This window comes from Chiloscyllium plagiosum, unplaced genomic scaffold (genome assembly GCF_037043375.1).
Source record: "Chiloscyllium plagiosum isolate Xiang-an unplaced genomic scaffold, Cpla_swu_hap1 HiC_scaffold_18, whole genome shotgun sequence".
In the NCBI taxonomy this organism is placed as follows: Eukaryota; Metazoa; Chordata; class Chondrichthyes; order Orectolobiformes; family Hemiscylliidae; genus Chiloscyllium; species Chiloscyllium plagiosum.
The window spans coordinates 26,305,139-26,320,616 of NW_028270156.1; the positions used below are offsets into that span (position 1 = coordinate 26,305,139).

Genomic DNA, 15,478 nt, shown 5'->3' on the forward strand with positions numbered 1-15,478 from the left:
CTAAAACCTGGTCTACTGATAAAATCACAAAATCTTTCTTCTTCTCTGACATGAGTCTCTGTATGAGCCTCTGAATCATAAATCTGTGGGTCCAAGAGCAATTCCAGAGACCCCAAACTGTTGTTCCATTGCTACAGTGTTGTAGATATCACTCTTTGAATGAGATGTTAAGCTAAGATCCTGCCTGCCTCCCACAGGTTTATCCAGGTTTATTCCTCAAATAAAATCTCAAAAACGAAGCCTGTTTATGGTAACTTGCTTATGCGAATTGATTGCCACAATCCCTATGTTCGACACTGACCACACCTTAACACGTACTTCATTCGCTAAAATTAAGAAGGAAACAGGAGCCCCAATGTCCTAGTCACATTCCACTTTCAGTTCAGTGATGGCATGTTTCATCCCTCACAAGGAGCAGAAGTGAATGTTGTGCCCCTATTAATGTTAGGAAGGCATTTAATCGAGCAAGAGAGTGGTCATTCATGGCCCTGCCATATTCATGATGCCACCTGATGAACTCCATGACAAAAAGGCACTTGGTTGGCATTTCTCACTCACCATTGAGGCCTTTAGTTGGGCAATTAACGTTCAATTTAGAGCATCATTTTGCTGCCACTGGTATTAACACAGCGGCAGACATAGGGAGTACAATAAGTAAACTCTAACAAGATTACTTGGAGCTCCTGGGGGGGCGAATCTCATTCAAAGACATCCAGCCCCTGATCAAGGAAGCCAAGTTGAGGAATGGGTGCCTGCTGAGAGTCACCACCCCTGCTGCTGGCCTCCTTCGCCATTCCCCTGGGACTCCCACTGTGTAGCTACTCCCACCATCACTCACCCATGACCTAGAATGCAGAGGCGATCTGATGTCCTGGATGGCTATAGCATCAGCAGCAGCCACCGCCTCCCCAGTTCTCTGCAGTTCAATACTGCTCCCAGCTTTTAGTTAGTAGATGCAACTTCCACCCCCAGTATCCTTGATCACAGGGAAAGACTGCCACTGTCTGTGTACCACTTTATATGACAATGCAGGGTCTCTCTGGCTTTCCAGTCGCCTTTTACAATCTCAAGGCCTCCCAAACTGTTTAAAATAACAAATGAAATAATTTGAAGAGTAATCACTGTTGCAAAGGAGAGAAACAGCAGCTAATTTTCCCATGACGCACTCACTAGAGCAATGTGATCAATGACCAGATACTTTGTCACTAGTATCAGTTGAAGATATTGAGTGGACTCTTCTTCGAATAATGCAATGAAATCTTTTACATCCATTTGAGCAGGTAACTTGGACCTTGATGTAATGCATCAGTGAAAATCAGACTGTGAAGCACTCCTTCAGTCCTGACTCTACCTAGGCTGAGCACTCAAGACCATTGAGTGATGCTTTGAATCTGTGAACATCTGACTCAGAGTTGAGAATGCTACCCAAAGTTAGCACCTAAATTATCAGCCAGAAGTCATTTAACCCAGCCTGGTGGTAACTTTACATCTCATATTCAATCTTTCTTGAATTAGCTCCTCATCTCATTGATCACTTTGTTTTGGCTTTGAGATTGGCAATTTGTTGGTAGGATGGGAAGCAGGATTTGAATCTACAGCCAGCAACAGTGTTGAAATATTAAAGTTTGTGAAATATATATTTCATGCTCCTTCAACAAGTGAAAATATACTTAACAATGTCGGATAGTATATCAGGTACAATACAGATTCAGAATATACTTAAGTCATTTGAAGTCATCAGAGAGTAGTTAGGGAATGCTTTGCCTGCAACGGTAGTAGATTCGCCAAGTTGAAGTGCATTTAAGTCGTCATTGGACAGGCATATGGACGTACATGGAATAGTGTAGGTGGGATGGGCTTCAGATTAGTATGACAGGGCGGCGCAACATCGAGGGCCGAAGGGCCTGTACTGCGCTGTAATGTTCTATGTTTTATGTATTGTAAGCATTGTTTTAAGTAAACTTAATGTTTACAAAATTGATTTTGTGACAGTAATGATTTCACATTTCTCCCTGTGCTTGTCCCTTCTTTTTCACCATTGGCTCTGAAGTGTCTCCCAGCCTGTCTGCTTCTTTGAAGTCTTTCTGTGTTTGTGAGCTGCCCATAAAAGCTTAGACATATTAAGATGTTCCTTCCAACAATTCCAGTGAATTCAGCTGCAACTTCATCGAAAGGTGACAGCATTGTGGCACAGAATGGCAGGACATTGATTCACACCTGCAATTTCCCTTCATGTTGAGATGCTCAATCTGAGCTGGGTCATCAGCAGAAAGCATCAAGCTGAGCGAAGGCCCTTCTCCTGCAGAGTGGGATAATTGAGGGCAAGTCAACCTGGTTTGCTCTGGTGCACCTGGTTATGGAGTGGAGTTAGCAGACATCCTTATAGCGGGTCATCTGCTCAGCTTCTCTGCTGGGGATACATAGATGGCAAAGGTAGCATTAAGATTAAACATATGAAAATGAATTGGTTGCAAAGACAAGGCAAAGATATAAATCAAATATATTTTGAAAAGATCTTTAAATAGAGCTCCATAACTTTTATCACTGAACAGCACACTATTTTTGTCTGTCAAGTCATTGAACATCCCTCACTTCAACTCTCTAAATTTTGCAAGACATTCTGATTTTACAGGTTATAGATGATATAAAATTCAAGAGGTGAGGTTTCTGCACCTAACTGGGATTCAATTAAGGTGTAAATCTAAAAATGTTGAAAGCCCCGGAATCAATAACATTCTATTATTAATATATGCATGTATTACAAAGTCATCAAAAATGAGAGAAATGCCTCCTCCGAAAAGACAAAGCTTTCTCAGGCATCTTAGTATCGACTGAATTCAGTAAGAACCTGTGTAACGATTAGAAAATAACTCTGTAGCTCCCTCTAGTCGGGTTGCCTAGTAACCACTGAAGACCATGTACATTAACCCTTTCGTTTCCACTTCTTTGCTGTTGCCATAACTTGTAGTTATTTGATGGCATAATTTCCTCCATTTTCACCCTAAGCTCCTAGAGTATACTTTCATCCATTGACTACTTTTACAATCGGACAAAACAAATATATTTGGCTATAAATATCTGTAAGTAGTAACAGGAACTGATCCTTAGAGGTGATGGCTTCTTAGAATTCATCCAGGGTTGTGTCATTAACTAGTATTCTGAATACAACGTTGCAGAAAGCACTGTTAAAGATGGTACTGGGCCACAATGCCAGAGATTTAAGTCACCTGAAGGTAGAAAAACACTAAGGAAATAGTGACAATAGCCTAATTAGTTTTGCATGGAATAGTTAAAGGAGGAGTCAGCAGTACGGGTGGTGGACTGGAAATGAGTTAATTTCCGTGGAATGAAAAGGGATCTGACACAAATTAATTGATTGGAAAAATAGCAGATTAAACACAGATCAGCTGTTGGAGATATTTAAATATGGAGTAGATAAGGCACTGGTGAACTATGTTCTGATTTTAAGCAATAAAAATGTGTCAGAGGTTGGGATTCTACATACAATTACAGCAAAAACACTTTAAAAGTGACATAAAAATATGGGTAATAAGTGATAACCATAGAAGATGTAAAATAGGAAGAAAATGATATAATTAGGGCTAAGGCAGAGGATTCATAAAGTCTACTGCTGAATGTGGAGAAAAATAACAAGGACTTTCTAAGTAACTAAGAGTGTTAGGACAATCAAGGAACAGAACATCTAAGAGCAAAGAAACATCTTTACTCAGGGAGAAAGGGATAACAGAGATCCTGAATAAATATTCCTCCCATTGTCTTTTATAGAAAAGACTGAAAGTGGAACTGTACAAGTACCTACCAATATATTAAAATAGTTAATCATATAAACCCTACAGTGTGGAAATGGGCCATTCAGCTCATTATTAGATTACTTACAGTGTGGAAACAGGCCCTTCGGCCCAACAAGTCCACACCAACCCGCCGAAACGCAACCCACCCAGACCCATTCCCCTACATTTACCCCTTCACCTAACACTATGGGCAATTTAGCATGGCCAATTCACCTAACCTGCACATTTTTGGACTGTGGGAGGAAACCGGAGCACCCGGAGGAAACCCACGCAGACGCGGGGAAAATGTGCAAACTCCACACAGTCAGTCGCCTGAGGAGGGAATTGAACCCGGGTGTCTGGTGCTGTGAGGCAGCAGCGCTAACCACTGTGCCACCGTGCCACCCTATTATGGCCCCACTGACCCTCTGAAGAGCCACCTCGACCAACCATTCCCCCCTCCCAGTAACATTACATTTCTCATGGCTGATTCATCTAACCTGCTCAGCTTTGGACTGTGAAACTGAAGCATCCAGAGGAAACCCAAACAGACATGAGGAAAATGTGCAATTACACACAGACATTTGCCCAGGGGTGGAATTGAACCCAGATCCCTTGCCCTGTGAACCGGTACTGCTAACCACTGAGCCACCATGCCACCCCAATGGGACAGAAAATAACACATAGCATAGCTGGTGGATGTTCCAGAATATTGAGTGAATACACAGAAGTTAAAGGAAAGACTGACCAAAATTATAAAATGTGAGCTGTGTCAAAAGCCAAGCCTGGAAGATGTTGAGTATCACATCACTGTTTGAGAAATGGAAAAAGAATATGCCAGGACATTTGAGAATTGGCATGTGTAAATTTTGGAGTCTGAAACACTGAATGAAATTCACAAAAGTTTAGCTAGTTGTGGCTAATGAAGGATAGACAGAAAAGATTTGATGAGTCAGGTCATGCATGACTAACTGAGTTCTTCAAGGCAGTTGGAAAACTTATAGGTAAAGGAAATGAAGGTTCAGTATGTTTAGTAATTTACAGAATGTTAATATCAATAATATTCCATTTAAATTAAGAAACATAATATCAAAAGGCAATGGAACTACATGAACCAAGAGATAACTGGGGGACAAAATACAGAGGAGGGATATCTGAATGGTTTTGGATCAGTAGCATGTTGATAGTGGTGCTGTACACTGTTTTTTTCTGTAATTCACAAAGAATTATATTGAAGCTGGATGATTATAACCTAATAAAGGATTTAAATAAATGAGAACGCATGTTAGAGATAGCTAGTGGACATAGTATAGCAGAGTGTGCTGACGAATGGCAGATATCGGGGCTCAGTGCAGAAAAATGTGAGCTGGTACATTTTAGGACAATTAACAATGAAAGGAAGTGTACTCCAAATAGTAAGATTCTTAATGGAATGGAGTGAATCTGATGGAAGCTTTCAAATGTTGGAAAGGAAACATTGTGTCAACTGGTGGATAGAGTGGGAGAGAGGTGATTATTTCTATTGCAAAGAAAGGGAAAGTTTAAAGAGATGCTTCCACATGGAGTTATTATAACATGGTTGTACCTAGTTATTGAAACAAAGACTACATCGAATTAGACAAATTAGGAAAAATAAGCTGAAAACAATATGTTAGAATAGATGGCTACAACTGAAGAATTAGCCACATATCTTCTTCTGTGTTTTCTGTATTTTTCTTTAATAAATAATTTCACTAATGTCCCAAAGAATCCTTGATCAAGATAGTGTAACATTTCTGGAATCAGTAGAACCCTGTGAGAATTGTACAAAAATCTACCTTTACAGAATAAATTTCTTCTCAGTGCTGAAACTTGCAGTTGAACAGTTTAGATGCAATGCAGTATGTAAATGTGGAACTGGTTCAGAAATGTCCATCAAGCTTGATGTAGCCCATGGATTGTATCCTCTTCTACGTGGATTTTATCTTATGCATTTTCAATCAACACACCTACAACATTTAAAGAACAAAAGAGAAATGTTTGGGTTTACTAAAAGAATTTTGGATAATCAAAGTTCATTGTAAGTGACTGCAATCTTATGTTGCTTTGGTTATTACACTGTTGTGCAGCACATTTAGTAGCTTGCAAATCAAAGTAAAAGGAACACGTACAGACAGAAATGTGATAAATAAATTCCATCTGCATATCACGCAAAACACTAATCCAAACTGTAACTAAGAAACAAAAGAAAAATATTCCTAATAAATTTCCAATTCAAGGAATAAACTTAAATGCAAAACTGCAGTCAAGCATTGAATATGTCCCTTAATGTTGTTCTATGCATTCAACACTGCAAATTTCATCTCATTGGCGAATATGGCAGAAATTGTCTTGATCTGAAATGACATGAAGGTTTATATTGTCTTTGATTGAACCACTTCATGAATCATTACATGGATTGTAGCACAAGGACTTAAAAACAAGGTATTTCTATTGTAGTAAACAAGCTGTCCATCTGTCACAATTTCAGGTAGATTCTACCTTTTGTTTCTTTCCAACCAGTTATGCTTCTATTAATCTATGGTACCATCTTACATCGAATTTGTAACTCAGATACTCATCCATATGTCAATGCTTATACTTCAAAACAGGTCTCTTCCCACTCCAGTTATGTCATTTCATCCCATCCACACACTCACCTGTTCCTTTTTACCTAGCTTCCCCTAAATCATCTATACTTTGATCATTTTACTGGCCTGTATCATGTATTCCTCACACAATCAGAAAATGAGCAGTTGCCTGTAATTAAGTTGAATTTCTCAGATTAGCTTAGTTAGGCTGCTCTACACTTGTATTCTTGCTTGTACTGAGCAAGAATACTAGTGTAGAGAAGAACTCATCGTTGTGTTGGATTTATATAATTGGCATATTTTAATAACAGAAGATAACTCTTCAGATTATTTTTTTGTGTGTTATTACACCAAAGAAGTCACAGTTATTGTCCTTTCTTTGCTATCTTGTATTCTGATATGCAATAGAGTAAAAACTATATATAGTTTTAAGATGTTATATACAGACCGGAAGATCACACATCGTATCTTTTGTCAATCAGATGACTCACTCAGAAAAAAGATTTAACAATATTGACATGAAGCTGGTTGTTAAACAAAACCCCACTTCTCTTGTGCCCCTGGGGCTAGACAAAACTGTGACCCATCAAGTAGGACATGTTTCACATTGAACAGTTTCATCAATGGTGAATGTTTGGACCAGGTTCTGTAAATAGGAAGGCTCATGCCTGTTATAATGATAATGAACTCTCAACCCAATCTGGCATTTTAAAAAGCACATGTCTGTTATGCCAAGTGATAACTGGATCCTGTATAAACATTATATTAACTGAATGAGAAACTACTCAGAGGTTCCATAACAATAGAAACAGCCCATTTTGATGTTGGGGTGATTAGGAACATTTAAACATCCATCCACCTAAATTAAAATTCTTATCAATTTTAATAATTTTATTACTTTAAATATCATAATAGTGATGGGTATAACAAAGTAATGAAACCTCGCAAGGTTTGTGAAGGTTTGTAGCTCAGGTTGAGGTTTAGGGTGTAGGTTTGCTCGCTGAGCTGTAGGTTTGATATCCAGACGTTTCATTACCTGGCTAGGTAACATCATCAGTGGCGACCTCCAAGTGAAGCGAAGCTGTTGTCTCCTGCTTTCTATTTATATCCTTCTCCTGGATGGGGTTCCTTGGGTTTGTGGTGATGTCATTTCCTGTTCATTTTCTGAGGGGTTGATAGATGGCATCTAGATTTATGTGCTTGTTTATGGCGTTGTGGTTGGAGTGCCAGGCCTCTAGGAATTCTCTGGCGTGTCTTTGCTTGCCACCACACACTGCAGCTCAGACGAACTTCGAAAAACAGAAGAGAACCACCTATACAAAGTATTCAAGAAGAACGGATACTCAAAAAACACAGTGTGCAGATTCCTCAAGAACAAACCACGACAAGCAGACAAAACACAGCCAGAAACCCTAACCACCTTACCATATATCAAAGAAGTTTCAGAAATGACAGCCAGACTACTGAGACCCCTCAGAATCCTAGTAGCACACAAACCCACCAATACTCTCAAACAAAAACTAACAAACTTAAAAGATCCAGTACAACCCATGGACAAAACCAACGTCATCTATAAAATTCCATGCAAGGACTGCCACAAACACTAAATAGGACAAACAGGAAGAAGGTTAGCCACCAGGATTCATGAACACCAGCTAGCCACAAAAAGACACGACCCCCTCTCCCTCATAGCCCTACACACGGATGAAAAAAAAACCACCATTTTGACTGAGACAAACATCTATCCTGGGACAGGCTAAGCAAAGACATGCCAGAGAATTCCTCGAGGCCTGGCACTCCAACCACAATGCCATAAGCAAGCACATAGATCTAGATGCCATCTATCAACCCCTCAGAAAACGAACAGGAAATGACATCACCACAAACCCCAGGAACCCCATCCAGGAGAAAGATATAAATAGAAAGCAGGAGACAACAGCTTCACTTCACTTGGAGGTCGCCACTGATGATGTTACCTAGCCAGGTAATGAAACGTCTGGATATCAAACCTACAGCTCAGCGAGCAAACCTACACCATAATGAAACCTATACTGTGATTAGATTTTCAAAAGATTATATTGTATTTGAAGAGTTAGATATTTTTGCTGCATGAAATACACATTTCTGAAACACATTTTTCCAGCCAAATAGATTTTTTTAATTTTATGTATCTTATTAGATTGCGTTATTGAAATTATTTTTTGGTGTCTCAGTCAATTTGAAGATTCTCAACTACTATTCATTTGATGACAAGGTATCTTTAGCATCCTGCTAAACCACAGAGTCTTTCAGATGAGACATTTTACCAAATCATCTCAGGTGGACAAAACAGATCCCACAGTACTATTCTGAAGAAGAATAGGAGAGTCATCCCAGTACACTGCCTAATAGTTATCTCTGAACCTAAGTCATCAAAAAAACCTGGTCACTTTATAATTGCAAATTATATTTCACATCTTCTATATTACAGCAGTGACTGTGCATCAGTGACACATGAAGGCAAGAGACATTCCACCAGCAATGCTTGCACTACATTTTCTGAATTCAATGGGAGGCTCATTGAACAATTGCTAGTGTCCTTCTTCAAGCTGACCCTACAAACAATCAGGCAAAGCTCGTGCAAATCAACTACAACAGACTTGATACTGTGTCCAGATGGCTGGGAAGGCATCTGGCCAGTCAGGTCCTGTTTTCTCAACTCTCAAATGGCAGGTGTTCCCAGGGAGAACAAAGAAAATGTTACAAAGGCATTTTGATGCTCTCCTTAAAGCACAGCAGCATTGACATTAATGACTGGGAGGAGCTTACTACCAATCATTTGAAATGGCAACATATTGTCCACCAAGTTGCATCATTCCTTGCGTCCAAGCACCCTACTGATGGGGCAGCACACTAGCAGAGAAGGAAAGAAAAGGAAGAAAGTTTTATACTCTGAATCCCCGTATCTTATAGGATGTTCTGCTCTATTTGCCCAAAGATATACAGTCTGCTCAGTCATATGGCAGGAATGGCAAAAATGTGTAATCCTGAAAAAGATATTATTTTCAAAGCAAAGAACGGCTGATGACAAATGATGCTTCATTGGCCTCATTATTGACTAACAAGAGAATCAAAGGAAACTGGGGCTAAGCAGGAATGTGGAGTTGAAGCTGCAATCAGGTCAGCCATGATTTTATTGAATGGTGGAGCACCTTCGAGAGGTCAAAAGGCTTATATTTGCTCCTAATCTGTATGTTTGTACGTGACTGCTTCTAGATGTCCTAAGTTGTTCTGTTTAAATGCATCTTTTTCATTTCTCCTTTTAAATAGATTAACTATCTCACTCATGATTTAAGGCAAGCTTTGCCAATTTAATTGCTTCTTAGGATTCATGTTGATAGCAAAATGAGAAACGTGATCGCACTTAGGACATTCAAAAATAATACTGCTTGATAAAGACATGTTTCACAACTACTGCACTGGTGTTCTGAGATGTGGATACAACATGATGCACCAGGACTGACATAATGTATTTGTTTAGTATTAAACTGTCAAATTATACGCTGCAATGCTCGATAATACTGTGTAGTAACAGCCAAACAAAATTATTACATCCTTGGCACCAAATGAGTGAAATCGCAATTGTAATTATGAATCATTGCAATTAGTACCATGTCTGTATCTTTTGAACATTCACAAAAGTATAAAACCATTAAGCATGAATCATCTTAGGATTCTATATGAACCTATTAAAAATGGGTGATAGCATGCCAAGTCTAGCTGTTGGCACATTGCTGACAAATGAAAAGAGTAAAGACATGGCATTTCAAAGCTAATATATATTTTAATGGTGATTTGTTTACTATTTCCACTTTTTTGAAATTTCCAATAATATAATGAAAGTCTGAAATTGCAACATATGTACAATCTTTTAAGTCCCTTTGCCACTATTGTACAAGTCGAGTTAATTTTTGAGAAGTTTGGCAGTCATAAGGAAAATCATTTTTGTTCAAAATTTTTTCCAGTATGGATATTTGTTACAATTCTGTTTAACTAATCATTCCAAAAGGTACAATTTAACAGAAAATACTTTTGAAAGTTTTTCTGAATAATTGTATTTGTGTTTTCCAGTGACTAAGTGTTATTCATACCACAAGACATAGTAACCACAACCGACAAAAAGACTAATACTTGTATTGAGCACCAAGTTACAAGGCAGTAGTTACAATCTACAAATTATACTTGGAATAATATGAAAAGGTGTAATGATTAACAGAAGATTTCTGAACTTGTCTAGTTCTATAGATTATAGTCCATTACTTGATGTTTCTCATTTTGTATAATATAGAATATGTGCAGTCAGTTAGCAACATCTTGTCCTTACCGGCAAAAAGAATTTCAACTTGAAAGGGAACACACTTTATAAGCTGCTTATCAACTTATGCCTTATCTTTCGCAGAAACATTTCAAAATGCTTCACATACAATTAATTCCATAAAATTGCACTAACTGGATATTCCAACAGCTATTATGTGCACTGCAGTATTCCAGAAAGAGTGATCACACCATTGTATTTATTTTGGATGGTATTGGTGGAGGAATAGGAGCCCTGGAGAAATTATTGCCATCTTTCAAACAGCATTGTGCATGGAAAGGAAGATGAAGCTTTAGAAGAAAACACATTGCATGAAGGAGTGTAGCTAAGCACAAGACAGTTGTTCCCTCCTATGAAATTTCTAGAACATGCCATACAGAAAGACTTTTCATTTAGAAACTTGGAACAGTAGAATGGGATAGGTGGATGAAAGTAAAATATTATGGATGCTCAAAATCTGAAATAAAAACAGCAAGTGCTGAATAAACTCAGCAGGTCTGGCAGCATCTATGGAGAGAGGAACAGAGTTATCTTTTTGGGTCCAATATAACTCTTCTTCTAAAGAAGAGTCAAGTCAGACTGTAAATGTTAACTTTGTTTCTCTCAACTCAGAGAGACAAGATCTGCTGAGTTTCTCCAGCACCTTCTGATTTTTTTGGGAGGATTGATAAATGCCAGGTGCTATTTGGAACGGAGGTAAGTGTAGGGTTATTCATTTTGGTCAGAGAAATGAAGAGGTCACATACTATTTAGAATGCAAGAATCTAAATGGGGAGCAGACCAAACCCAAATAAAATACAAATAAAAGATCTCAAAAAGCAAGACAATAGGTCAAAAAAAGCAACAGCAAAAACCATCAAAGCATTGTGTTTTATTTCTGGAGGAATAAAGTTGAAAAATAGAGAAGTTATGCAAATCTTGTATCAAAGCAAAATTTGATTATGGCACATTTGGAGTGTTGTGAATAGTTCTATTCAAGAATACAGAAGCACTGGTGAGCAGGAATAAAAATATCTGGTAGGATGACATCATAACTGCAAGCTTAAACCTAATAGGAAAGGATGAATAAATTGGATTACTTTTCCCTTAAAAAAGAGGTTAAAGAAGCACCTAACAAAAATCTTTAAGTTCATGAACGGTATTGATGGAGTAGACACAGAGAATTTTCCCACAAGCAGCTAAAATTAGTGGCCATCTATATCAGATGGTCATCAATCTCCATGGGGAGGTGATGGCTTCATGGTTTTATTACTAGACTATTAACCTAGAGAACTAGAAAATACTCTGGGGCCCTGGGCTCAAATCCTGCCACAGTAGATGGTGAAATTTGAATTCAATAAAAATCTGGAATTAAAAGTCTCATGAGGACCATGAAACCATTGTCAATTGTCAGGGAAAAGTCCTATCTGGCTCATGAAAATCCTTTAGGGACCGAAACTGCCATTCTTACCTGGTCTGGCCTACATGTGACTACACTATCAGCAATTAGGGATGGGTAATGAATGCTCACCCAGCCAGAGAGACTCATATCCTGTGAATGAATTTTATAAATGGAAAAATTCCAAAGAAACATCTTTACCCAAAATATTGGTGAGAATGTGGAATTTACTATTCGAAAATTGAGTAATACTGATACATTTAAAGAGAAGCTAGATAGATGTAGGAGCGAAAAGTGAATAGAGGATTTTGCTGACCAACTTAGATAAGGTAGGATAGGAGGATGCTCAGGTAGAGCAAAATTACAGACAAGAACTGGTTGGATCAAATGGCCTGTTTCGGTATCTTCAATACAATGCTGTGCAATTTCAAGTAATTTGAATCTGATACTACAACTACGTTTATTTTCCTCAATATGAGATTTTTTATTCTTTTCAAAGAGTTTTCTCCCCTTTTTCCTTCCATGACCAACACATGGGAATGGAGGGGTGAGGCAATTTGAGCTTCAATGCTTGCCCTTACTATGCAATTAAATTGTAATTGCCCTGTGACTGCACTCAGATAAAGGGGGAATCCTATTTCCACATTTCTACACTGTCATTATTGCGTTGAGATCAAGTGGCCACAATATTTGAAAACTCATTCAGACATCCTCACTGTGTGCCGATTAATCAGTTGCAAAGCACACCTGTACACTCCACTCTGCATGATATCAAGGTTTCAACACACAGTTTACTGCACATTAAGATACTTATGTGCAAGTGCATTACTTACCTATTATTTGAAGAATGATGTACCACTCAATTCATGTTATATTACATTATATTTTTCAAGTATCTGGCAATCCAGAAACTCTGCAAATTTGAATTTTCTGAATTAAAATACATTGAATTTAAATTTTGGCTCTTGACATTACTCTATTTCTGAGTCAAGTAAACAAAGTGGCCTTTTTTTGCCTTTAGTCGTGCACAATTGAGTACTATAATCTACAAATAACTCAACCTGATTGAGTTTTGAGGATGACTTAATGAGCAGGAACACTGCACTTTTGGGTTGGACAAGTAGTAAATAATCGAAAAATAATCAAGATTTCTAACCTGTTGCATTCTGGATTTAGTGTTCGATATTTCTTCACTTATTCCTAGCAAAAATGGGCTTCCCCCGTGATCAAGACCATACTGCATTTTGCCGTCTTCTTCAATATCAAGGAATGTTACTCATAGTGAATTTTCTTCTGAAAGAGAAGAGAGATTCCATACCAAATCTCCTTGGAAATTTGCCTATTTAAATTTATTTGCATTCGATTTGCAAGTTTCATTTCACCAACTCATAAATATTTAATAGATTTCCATGTCAATTAACCAGAATAAAACAAATTCCTGTGCATTCATATGGAATTTCTAATTTAATCTATATAAAGTACTTCAAACTGAATGTACATTCATCATTCAATACTGCTTAGCCTAACTAAAACCAATAAGCAAGTGTTGATAGTTAATCCATAGGATGTCTTAGTTATACAAGATGGACACTTATTCACATCCAGAAAGGTTGCTAACTGACACACATACAAAATTGACAAACAAGACCCAACTGTTCTTCATGAAGCTGAAGAATCATACTGAAGTACTTTCTACTTGACACATTACAGCTTGTTATTCTATCTCACAATAGGCTTGTCGGCAGCTAGTTAAGCTGCTTCAGAGGGATAAACAAGAGTGAAGAACACCATTGTGGGTTAGAGATTACATATAGGTAAGGATGGAAGGTTTCCTACCCTAATAGGCATTTGGGAAGATTTTCCTCAGACCTGAGGCTATTGGCTTCAGTTTTCACTGATGTTTTGCTACTGTCTATATTCTTCATCCCACACCTTGCAACACTTATAATCAGAAAATGCTAATACACTGGAAATAAGCTTGATGAAAGAAGGAGAACCTGTCAATTAAAGCAACCCAAGATGTAACGCTAGGTAGTCACAGTAATATTCTATTTCAAGCATAACTCGCAATCTGCTATGACACATGGCTGGAGCAGGTAGGACTTCAACCCAGTCCTTTTGACAGAGAGGTTCCTTCAGACCCACACTACTAGAAGAACTCTTACACAGTCACAACAACTGACAGTGCACATCATGGGTTTCATCTGGTTTAGTTCAGAAGAGATTTCATTTGTTTAATCAGTCCTATCAAGATACATAATTTAGAATATCCTTGTAAACAGCCCTTAAAGGAGATTGAAATATGATGTTTATGCAACTTATTTTCTTTCCCAACAAGCTATCTCAAATTCACACACAGAAACAAACTAAACACCATTTTAGTGCCTGTTCCAGTTGTCAACTAATGAATTTAGACTGGTTACCATGATTAATCAACCACTCCATTCTCATATTATGCAACTAGCAGAATGGTAGAAGGTGAATTAAGTCGAACTTTTCTCAACCAATAATGTCAATTTTTTAAATATACATCATATTATGGATAAAGTGAGGTCTGCAGATGCTGGAGATCAGAGCTGGAAATGTGTTGCTGGAAAAGCGCAGCAGGTCAGGCACCATCCAGGGAACAGGAGAATCGACGTTTCGGGCATAAGCCCTTCTTCAGGAATGGGGAAATTTTGTCCAGCAGGCTAAGATAAAAGGTAGGGAGGAGGGACTTGGGGGAGGGGTGTCGGAAATGTGATAGGTGGAAAGTGGTCAAGGTGAGGGTGATAGGTCAGACTGGGGTGGGGGCGGAGAGGTCGGGAAGAAGATCTCAGGTTAGGAAGGCGGTGCTGAATTTGATGGATTTGACTGAGACAGGGTGGGGGGAGGGGAAATGAGGAAACTGGTGAAATCCGAGTTCATCCCTTGTGGTTGGAGGGTTCCTAGCCGGAAGATGAGGCGTTCTTCCTCCAACCGTCGTTTTGTTGTGGTCTGACGATGGAGGAGTCCAAAGACCTGCATATCCTTGGTGGAGTGGGAGGGGGAATTGAAATGTTGAGCTACAGGGTGGTTAGGTTGGTTGGTCCGGGTGTCCCAGAGGTGTTCTCTGAAACGCTCCGCAAGTAGCCGGCCTGTCTCCCCAATATAGAGGAGGCCACATCGGGTGCAGAGGATGCAATAGATGATATGTGTGGAGGTGCAGGTGAATCTGTGGCGGATATGGAAGTTTCCTTTGGGGCCTTGGAGGGAGGTGAGGGGGGAGGTGTGGGCGCAAGTCTTGCACCTCCTGCGGTTGCAGGGGAAGGTGCCGGGAGTGGAGGTTGGGTTGGTGGGGGGTGTGGATCTGACGAGGGAGTCACGG

General features: G+C 38.9%; 1 long non-coding RNA gene across 1 annotated transcript in view; it reads right to left on the reverse strand.

The window, feature by feature from the left end:
• Window positions 1-1,593: 1,593 nt before the first annotated feature.
• Window positions 1,594-15,478, reverse strand: part of LOC122557700 (uncharacterized) — a 28,026-nt gene continuing 14,141 nt past the window's right edge. Inside the window, exons 3-4 of the long non-coding RNA XR_006313915.2 lie at window positions 5,609-5,779; window positions 1,594-2,410 (exon numbers count right to left, since the gene is read on the reverse strand). This is a non-coding gene — a long non-coding RNA (uncharacterized LOC122557700). The remainder of the gene's footprint in view (window positions 2,411-5,608; window positions 5,780-15,478) is intronic.